This window comes from Monodon monoceros, unplaced genomic scaffold (assembly GCF_005190385.1).
Source record: "Monodon monoceros isolate NGI ecotype Baffin Bay Population unplaced genomic scaffold, NGI_Narwhal_1 Super_Scaffold_11, whole genome shotgun sequence".
Taxonomy (NCBI): domain Eukaryota; kingdom Metazoa; phylum Chordata; class Mammalia; order Artiodactyla; family Monodontidae; genus Monodon; species Monodon monoceros.
The window spans coordinates 110,259,063-110,267,498 of record NW_021703767.1 but is presented as its reverse complement, the minus strand read 5'-3'; the positions used below and the strand labels follow the sequence as shown (position 1 = coordinate 110,267,498).

At 39.9% G+C, this 8,436-nt stretch overlaps 1 pseudogene; it reads left to right on the top strand.

Annotated features, from left to right (window-relative positions):
• Window positions 1-6,421: 6,421 nt before the first annotated feature.
• LOC114890341 lies at window positions 6,422-7,551 on the top strand (annotated as a pseudogene).
• The last annotated feature ends 885 nt before the right edge of the window (window positions 7,552-8,436 follow it).

Genomic DNA, 8,436 nt, shown 5'->3' with positions numbered 1-8,436 from the left:
TCTTAAAACATTTAATATCAATGTGCAAATGCAACCTACAGAACTATAGTCATAGCAGAACACATACATACTTCAGCTGTAAGTCTTCTTACATTTTGCTTTCTCCCTCTTGTTTTAAATCGTTGACAATGATTAGACTAACTTTGAAGCCAAAATTTTGCTTTATTGTGTTTTTTAAAACCATTTTTGCTCAAACGAAAATCTCTAGCTTATAAATATGTCAGTCAACCTAAGTGTTTTTCGGAAACTCAAACTCAGCTGCCAACCAATTGGTAGCAGTTACTCACTCAACTATATCCAAGATAGACACTCATCTTACAGACCAAATGTCAGAGATTTTTTCCAGGAGTCTACCAGAAAATCATTATATGCGATTCCTGCAGAGATGTTTTGGAGTTTGAACAATATTTGACTTATAGGTCTATGACAAGTAGAAATTATTCCTTTTTTTTTTCCAAACTGTGTTCTTGTAAACCTTCTTTATTTTTTTCTTAATTTTTAAAAATGTATTTTATTTTTTAATTTTTATTAGAGTATAGTTGCTTTACAATGTTGTGTTAGTTTCCGCTGTACAGCAAAGTGAATTAGCTATATGTATACATATATCCCCTCTTTTTTAGACTTCCTTCCCATTTAGGTCACCACAGAGCATTGAGGAGAGTTCCCTGTGCTATACAGTAGGTTCTCATTCGTTATTTATTTTATACATAGTAGTGTATATATGTTAATCCTCATCTCCCAATTCATCCCACGCCCCTGTTCCCTGTTGGTATACATAAGTTTGTGCTCTTTGTAAACCTCCTTTAAATTCTGTGTTTCTCTCCCCACAGTAGACAGGTGAAAAACAGAATGGGAATCTTGAACATCTATTATCTCTTCTATAGTGAAATGTAATACCTTTACTTCTTGTTGATGAATCTTCTTGCATAGCTGACAATGATGACTATGTTTAAGGAGGGCAATAATTTAATATTTGTTGTCCATTCCCCTGAAACACTGAGGGAAGACAGGAAGAGAGACAATCAAAAATACTTGTGTAGAATGTCTTAGGTGAATTTTTCTTGATCCTATTGGGTGACAATGTGAGTGTTATAACTCGATTTTGTCTCAGCTATTACTTTCTGACTAAACTTTTGTGTGCATAACATAGGTATTACATAAAAATTTCAAATTTTTGCACCCGAGTGTGTATGTGTGTGTGTGTGTGTGTGCGTGCGCACACACATGTGTGTGAACAAAAGGGAGAGGTAAGTGGGAAGGAAGTAGAGTTTGCTTAGGCTGAGCTTCAAGGAGTGTGTGCACCTTGCCAGGGGGAGTGCAATGTATAAAATTTGAACTTCAAATCTGTTACTTTATTATTACTCTCATTTGTTATCATTAATCCCATTTTGACATTATTAATGCCAAAACAGAGTCTTGTAGTAAACATTTAAAGAAATGCTGGCTTACATCTATAAATTATTTTAAAATTTTATATGATAAATATAAAAAGTGAAAACACTAACAATATATTTCTTTTTAAATAATATGATTTTATGATTATCTTTTTTTAGTAGAATTTATAACACTTCTACATTTCCTATGTTTCATAATTATTTTATTTTACTAATTGACTGGTTGACCCGTTATTTGATGACCTGCCTGAAAGACAGAAATAAATGCAAAAACGCTGCCATCCAGCATGCTCTGTTAGCCAGCATTTCCAGCCCAGCCTTGTAGCAGATGTTGGAGGAGATGTTAGAGAACCAAAAATACAGTTTGGGGGTTTTAGGCAAAAAAGGGTAAAAAGAACAAAGGAATAAAATGTTCACTTTAAGACTGATTATCAATAAATCAAGAAAAAGATGAATAGGGCTGAATGCAAGAACAAGAGCGACAGAAGAAGTGTGTAAGACTGTAGGAATCCCAATACATAGGTGATAACTAGGGCCAGAAGAGAGGAGAGAAATAGGAGAAAAGAAAGCAAAGGAGGATGGAATGCAAAAATAGTAATAACAGATTTAAGTTACATTTATTGAGCATTTATTAAACACTAGGGATGTTTAATTTCTCTCAAAAACAATGAGAAGATGATATTATTCCTAGTCTACAGAGGAGGAAACTGGGAGGAAGGCGGGAACACAGGTAACTCTCTTGTTAAAAAAAATATATGAAAAGTGACAGTGTCAAGATTTGTACACAGGTCTTTTCATTCATGCTCAAGACTTTTTCATGATACTTGGCCTGCTTTGACTCTACCACTTTGAAAATTGATTTCTCACTGTGTGTTTGATAATTCTTTATTAGCTTGAATATGCATTTAGCAATACTCATCTGTAAGTCAAACTTTAATATTTTAGCTCTAAAAGAAGAATAAAATAGTAGCAGCAAGCAGGAAGTACAGCACCAGCTCATATTCCATCAATCTTCCTTTTACTTATGATGGTTTGCACATTCAGATGCAATGCCCTAGGTCAATAACCACAAAAGTTGATCAACTGCTGTTTACTAAATCAAAGCCCCCTTTAAGCTAAAGTCTAAAGCCAAAGCAGGAATTACATGAGTTGGGTTATATAAAAATTGGTATACTTCAGGTCAATTCCAGGAAGAGCTTTCCTGGGCCAAAACGATGTTTTCCCCTGAGCAGGAAAGCATGATGCATGAACAACTGAATCAATTTTAATATTGTTAACCAATTAAGAAAATGGATACCAGTTCACTGGATAGGCCCAACGTACACACCAAACAAAAAAACATTTTAAAGTGTCAAGGATATACACCTGTGACTTTTGTTAAAGATGGCTGACTTGATTAATCCCACATGGTTCTCTTTCCTTCCAAAATCTAACTGAAATAAAAATAGACATTAGCTAGAAAAAAAAGGAGAGATTACCTTGATGGGCAAAATTTTTGTGAGATTTCTGGAAATCGGAATGCAATAAGAGAGAGAGTGTGTGTTTAAAACACATACATACACACACACACACATACACACAACCCAAAACAGGCAGAGAGGACTGCTACAAAGGTAAAAGCCATGCATTCCAACAGTCTTGAGCAAAACTCAAGAGAAGTTCCCCAGTATTCCATAGGAAGTCATCCAAGAGCAGGAGCTGTCCAAAGGCAAATAATTAAAGTAATTAATTCAAAGACTACAGAAATACTGAACCAGTTGTGCCCTGCTACCTCACATCATTCCCCATCATGTCACATACCCGAGTAATTTACTCCCAGGCCAAAAACAGAAGGCCCTTTCTGAAGAAGTGTTGGCTCTGTGGTGAGATGGGGGAACACAGCAGAGCCCAAGATAATTCTAGACCTCTGCAATGGAGAAAGATAAAAAGGAGTTTCTCCTTCCAAAATTGAAACAAATAAACATGAAATAAATTCACTTACAGAACAAAATCCAACTGATGGAACATAAGTGGCTGTCCCTCCAAGATTCAATTGAACTAACCTAAGAACAGAACTCAGCCTTTGTTACATTCCTGAAATACAAGCCATCTCACAAAGCATTAGTGAGAAATGTCAGCTTTTTATCAATTATTTCATGGGGAGATTGAGAAGACATACATTACCTATCACATAGGAATAACTTATTAACTATCACACATTATAATCACATACATTTAACTGTTCTCCCTAAAGACACCAGCCCTTTGTTTCCTTTCTCTCTTTTCTGGCTGCAAGAATATCAAACTTTCTCTTCCTCTTTATTACATTTGTACCTCCAGGGTTCTTGCTGATTCCAACACATACTTCCTACTTTCTGTTTAAGTAATTGTACTAGTGCAATATGTTTTAGTTTAAGCAACCAATCACACAAAGTGTTCCCAAGTTTGCATAACCCTATAATTAATTATATCTCTACCTACAAATCCTCTTCCAATACTTTTTGTCCTATATTATTTAATTGAACCACTTCCCTGAAGATTACTGCTAACCATCACTCTTACATAAGTCTTTCCATTATTTATTTATTTCCCCATAAAATGAGTCCACATTTGCCTTTCCAACATCTGTCTCTTCTCTGCAATATTTCCCATTACCACAGAGGCTAATTTTTATCAAATGCTTCATGCATTCTTTATTATATAAGACTCTTGTACAAAAGAAAATGTAATACAAATTGGGTCCCCATATGGAAAGAATAAAGTGAATCTTTGGAGGTTTATATGATTAAATCTATAAATCTTCTATGAATCTTCTCTCTCTATGGTCCCATTGACATGTACAATCCTAAGATGCCTTCCATCTCACCTATACATTAAGAAAAAGTCATTTGGAGGATTTTCCAGAATTCCAAGAAAGTTGCCTACATGACATCCATTGTAATAAGTCAATAATACCCATATGGCTTAATTAGAACTTTTCAGAATGGCAGCTGGAAAAGTTAATTTCCTTGAGAGGTCAAATGGCATCTTCAATGGCCTGAAATTCCCAGACCAGCCTCTGCAATTCCACTATCCTGATAGAAGTGTGAAACCTAATTTATTTGTCTTGGCTAATTAAATTCTACCTGTAACAAAAAGTGCCACCACTCCTTGTCTGTAAATTAGAGATGTTAATTATATGAGAATATTCAGTGTTACCATGCTTGGGAAGTCGATTACTACAGCCATGTTTTTAAAGGCTTAGCCCAAAATCACTTTCTAAGGATTCTGCTGGAATGTCAATGAATCCTGTATATTCAAATCCAGAAGTTACCTAATCACCTTCTATTCCCTAGTTTGTATCTGAAACATTAGCTCTAGTTTTCATATATTATACATCATTTTGAAAAACATGTGAAGTCTAGAACATCAGAAATATATGTCAAAAAAAAGTATACAAAAATCATGAGCAGTAGAAAATAAATTTTAATTGAAAGCAAGACTAAGAGATAAAAGCAGAACAAAGAGCCATAAAGTAGAAGGGCCATGATGATACATGCATGGCTTACAAAGTTAATTCTAAGTTTTCTATTGTCAAAGGAAAATGACCCCCTCTAAGTGTTTCTAATAGACACTGTTGATTCCTACTCAAGATCTCTTCCTCTCTCTTCCTTATTTAAAAAAAAAAAACAAAAACTCTTTTATTAAGGTAGCTACGTAGATTGGGGGTAAATTCTGATTAATGTAAGCCAGCCATGGTCATCTCATCTCCTCTGCAACAGTTGTGCTGCTAGGATTTGTTCTAGTTGGGCACCTAACGTGGTTCTGGCCAATGCAATGGTAGGAGATAACTGGGGGTCCTCTGGAGATGTTTCTTTGAAATTAGCTAGAATACTCTGAGAAAGTTTATCATATGCTATTCTTCTGGATGTTACTGTTTGAGGATTTCACTCCTAGCGCTACTGCAACCATCTAACAACCATGACATTGGCTAGCCTGACAAGCTTGACACTGAAGGTGCATAGCTGTTAAAAACAGGAATTTGTGATTGCTGTGAATATCACTGAGTTGCTGAATAATCACTCTTAAACCAAACTGTCTCCTGACATCTTGTTAACTGAGGTTATACATTTACTGATGCTTTAATAATTGGAGCTAGTGTTGCAGATAACCCTCATTGTTTATGAGGGAAAATACCTGTTGTTTGGGAGAAGCAAAATGTCACTAGCAATTAGCAGAAAATTTTCTAAAAAAACATTTTCATGTGGAACTTCATAGCGAAGGGAATGAACATTGGGATGGACAATATCCTCAAACAAGATTCCTATAGTAAATATAGAGGTAGGTTTGATAATACTTTTATGAGAACATAGCACCAAAAAGAAACTCCATGAGAGCAAACCATCAGGGCTATGCAATCTAGACACGTTTTAGTCATTATTTAAGTGAATAGTACAGATACTATCCATTTTATGGAAAAGGAGGAGCCTGGTGAAAACTCTGCTGAGCAGATAAAACATCCCACGTGCACATGGCCTTCGAACAGGAGGATTGGCAGGAAAACACAATAATCAACATTTATTACCACGGACCTTACTCTTAAGTCTTAACACCAGAGACAGAGGTTTGTTCAAACTCTATTGAGGCAACTTGGGGTTATCGGTTATCTAACTTCCTTCCTGCAGTGAGAAGGGAAGCAAGTCTACTTCTTTACTTGCTTTGTTGGTATCTAGAGGGAACTTAAGAATGAATGCTATAAACTGGAAAATATTTACTGAAAGAAACCTCTAAAGAACTTTCATCAGATCATAAAGTGGATAAAAAATCTCAATCATATGTTAGAAAGGAGGAAAAAGGAACTATAAACTTTTTTCAACACTCCAGACACATCTGAAAATGAGGTAACACAGCGCGCGGTCCAAGCCAGCGAGAGGGCGAGCGGCGGTGCCTGCCGCCTGATGCCTGGGCCGCCGCTGAGCCAGTGCGCGTGCGCGTGCGCGGCGGCAGCCTCCGCGGAGACCCGGAACGTACACGCGAGCGAGCGGAGCGGAGCTGGGCGCTAAGTGAAGCCGGACCTTAGCGGTAACGGGGACTACGAGCGGCTGCTGCAGCGGGCGCGGCTGGCCGCGCATGTGGAGCGCTGCGACGACAAGGCCTCCGCCATGAAGGCGCTGACCGAGCTCAACGAACCTCTCCCCAGTGAAGACCGAAACCTCCTCTCTCAGGCCTACAAGAACGTGGTCGGTGCCCAGCGGTCTTCCTGGAGGGTTAGCAGCAGCATCGAGCAGAAAACCATGGCCGACGGGAATGAGAAGAAACAGGGGAAGGTTAAGGCTTACCAGGCGTAGATCGAGAAGGAGCTGGAAACGGTGTGCAGCGTCGTGCCGGCTCCGTTGGACAAGTTCCTCATCAAGAAGTGCACTGAGGGCTTCCCTGGTGGCGCAGTGGTTGAGAGTCCGCCTGCCGATGAAGGGGACACGGGTTCGTGCCCCGGTCCGGAAAGATCCCACATGCCGCGGAGCGGCTGGGCCCGTGAGCCATGGCCGCTGAGCCTGCGCGTCCAGAGCCTGTGCTCCGCAACGGGAGAGGCCACAACAGTGAGAGGCCCGCGTACCGCAAAAAAAAAAAAAAAAAAGAACTGCGCTGATTTTTAGTGTGAGAGGAAAGGTCCTGTACTTGAAGATGAAAGGCGACTACTTCCGCTACCGGGCAGAGGCAGCTTCCGGCGAGGAGAAAAACAGTGTGGTCGAAGCTCCGGAGGCCGCCACGAGGAAGCCTTCGAAATCAGCAAAGAGCACATGCAGCCCACGCACCTCGTCCAGCGCCTGGCGCTCAACTTCTCCGTGTTCTACTATGAGACCCAGAAAGCGTCGGAGGAGCCCTGCCTCTAGCCAAACAAGCCTCCGAAGATGCCGCAGGCGAGCTGGACACATTAAATGGGGATTCCTATAAGGACTCCACGCTCATCATGCATCTGCTGTGAGACAACCTCACCCTCCGGAGGAGCGACCAGCAGGACGAGGAAGCCGGAGAAGGGCCACGCGGGCGCCTCGGCCCGACGCCTACCCGCACCCCAGCACCACCGCCCCTTCCTCGCTCCAGTCACTCCGTAGCTAGTGCTGAACCTATCTGTATGAGGACAGCTACTCGGATCTACTCAGATCTGCTATCCGCTCCCCCGGGAAGCAGTTCCGGATAGATTCATGGGCATTGCGGGACTGACGGTTTGCTGTGAGCCCACGGGAGCTTTCTTTTCCGATTGTGCAGACAGGTGCGTTCTGAAGGAGGCATTTTACTCTGCTGCCAAGCTAAGTGAAATGCAGGTGAAAGCAATGGGGAGGTTAGAACGGAGGATTAGCCGACACAGGCTGCAGTCGGTGTTTAAACAGTTCATTTAAAACAAGCTGATAGTGTTTTATTAAAGCAGTAAATCTGTGCATGCATAAATGAATTCACCCCTCCCACCTCTTTCTTCAGCTGATGGAAAACTGTTAAGGGAAGCTGAGATGGAGAGACCACTTGCTCCTTTCCATCAGCTTAATAAGCTGTTTAACGTGAGGTTTCAGTAGCGCCTTGTTTTGCCTCTTTAAATTATGAGGTGCACAAGCCTTCTTTCCAGTGCGATGCAGCTAAAGTTTTGATACCTGTAACTTTTTTTTTTTTTGGTTACTATTGTTTAAGAATCATGGATTTATGTTTTCTAACTCTTTGGCTATCGTCCTATGTGTCAGCCCATGTCAATCAAAATCGGTGATTATGAAATGCCAGACTTCTAAATTAAATGTTTTGGAATTCATTGGGTAAGTAAGTGCTGCTTTGGGGGTATTTCAAAAAAAGAAGAAGAAGAAAATGAGATAAAAACCTTAGATGATTCAGTCTAGAATGTTAATAAGATTCCTTTTGTATCGCAGTGTCTCACACAGTTTATTAAAAAGTTATTTATTGTTGAAATGAGACTACAGTTGACTCTTAAACAATACAAGTTTGAACTGTGAGGGTCTACTTATACACAGGTTTTGTTCAGTAAATACATGCTACAGTACTACATGACCCTGATTGGTTGAGTCCACGGATCCGGAACCCC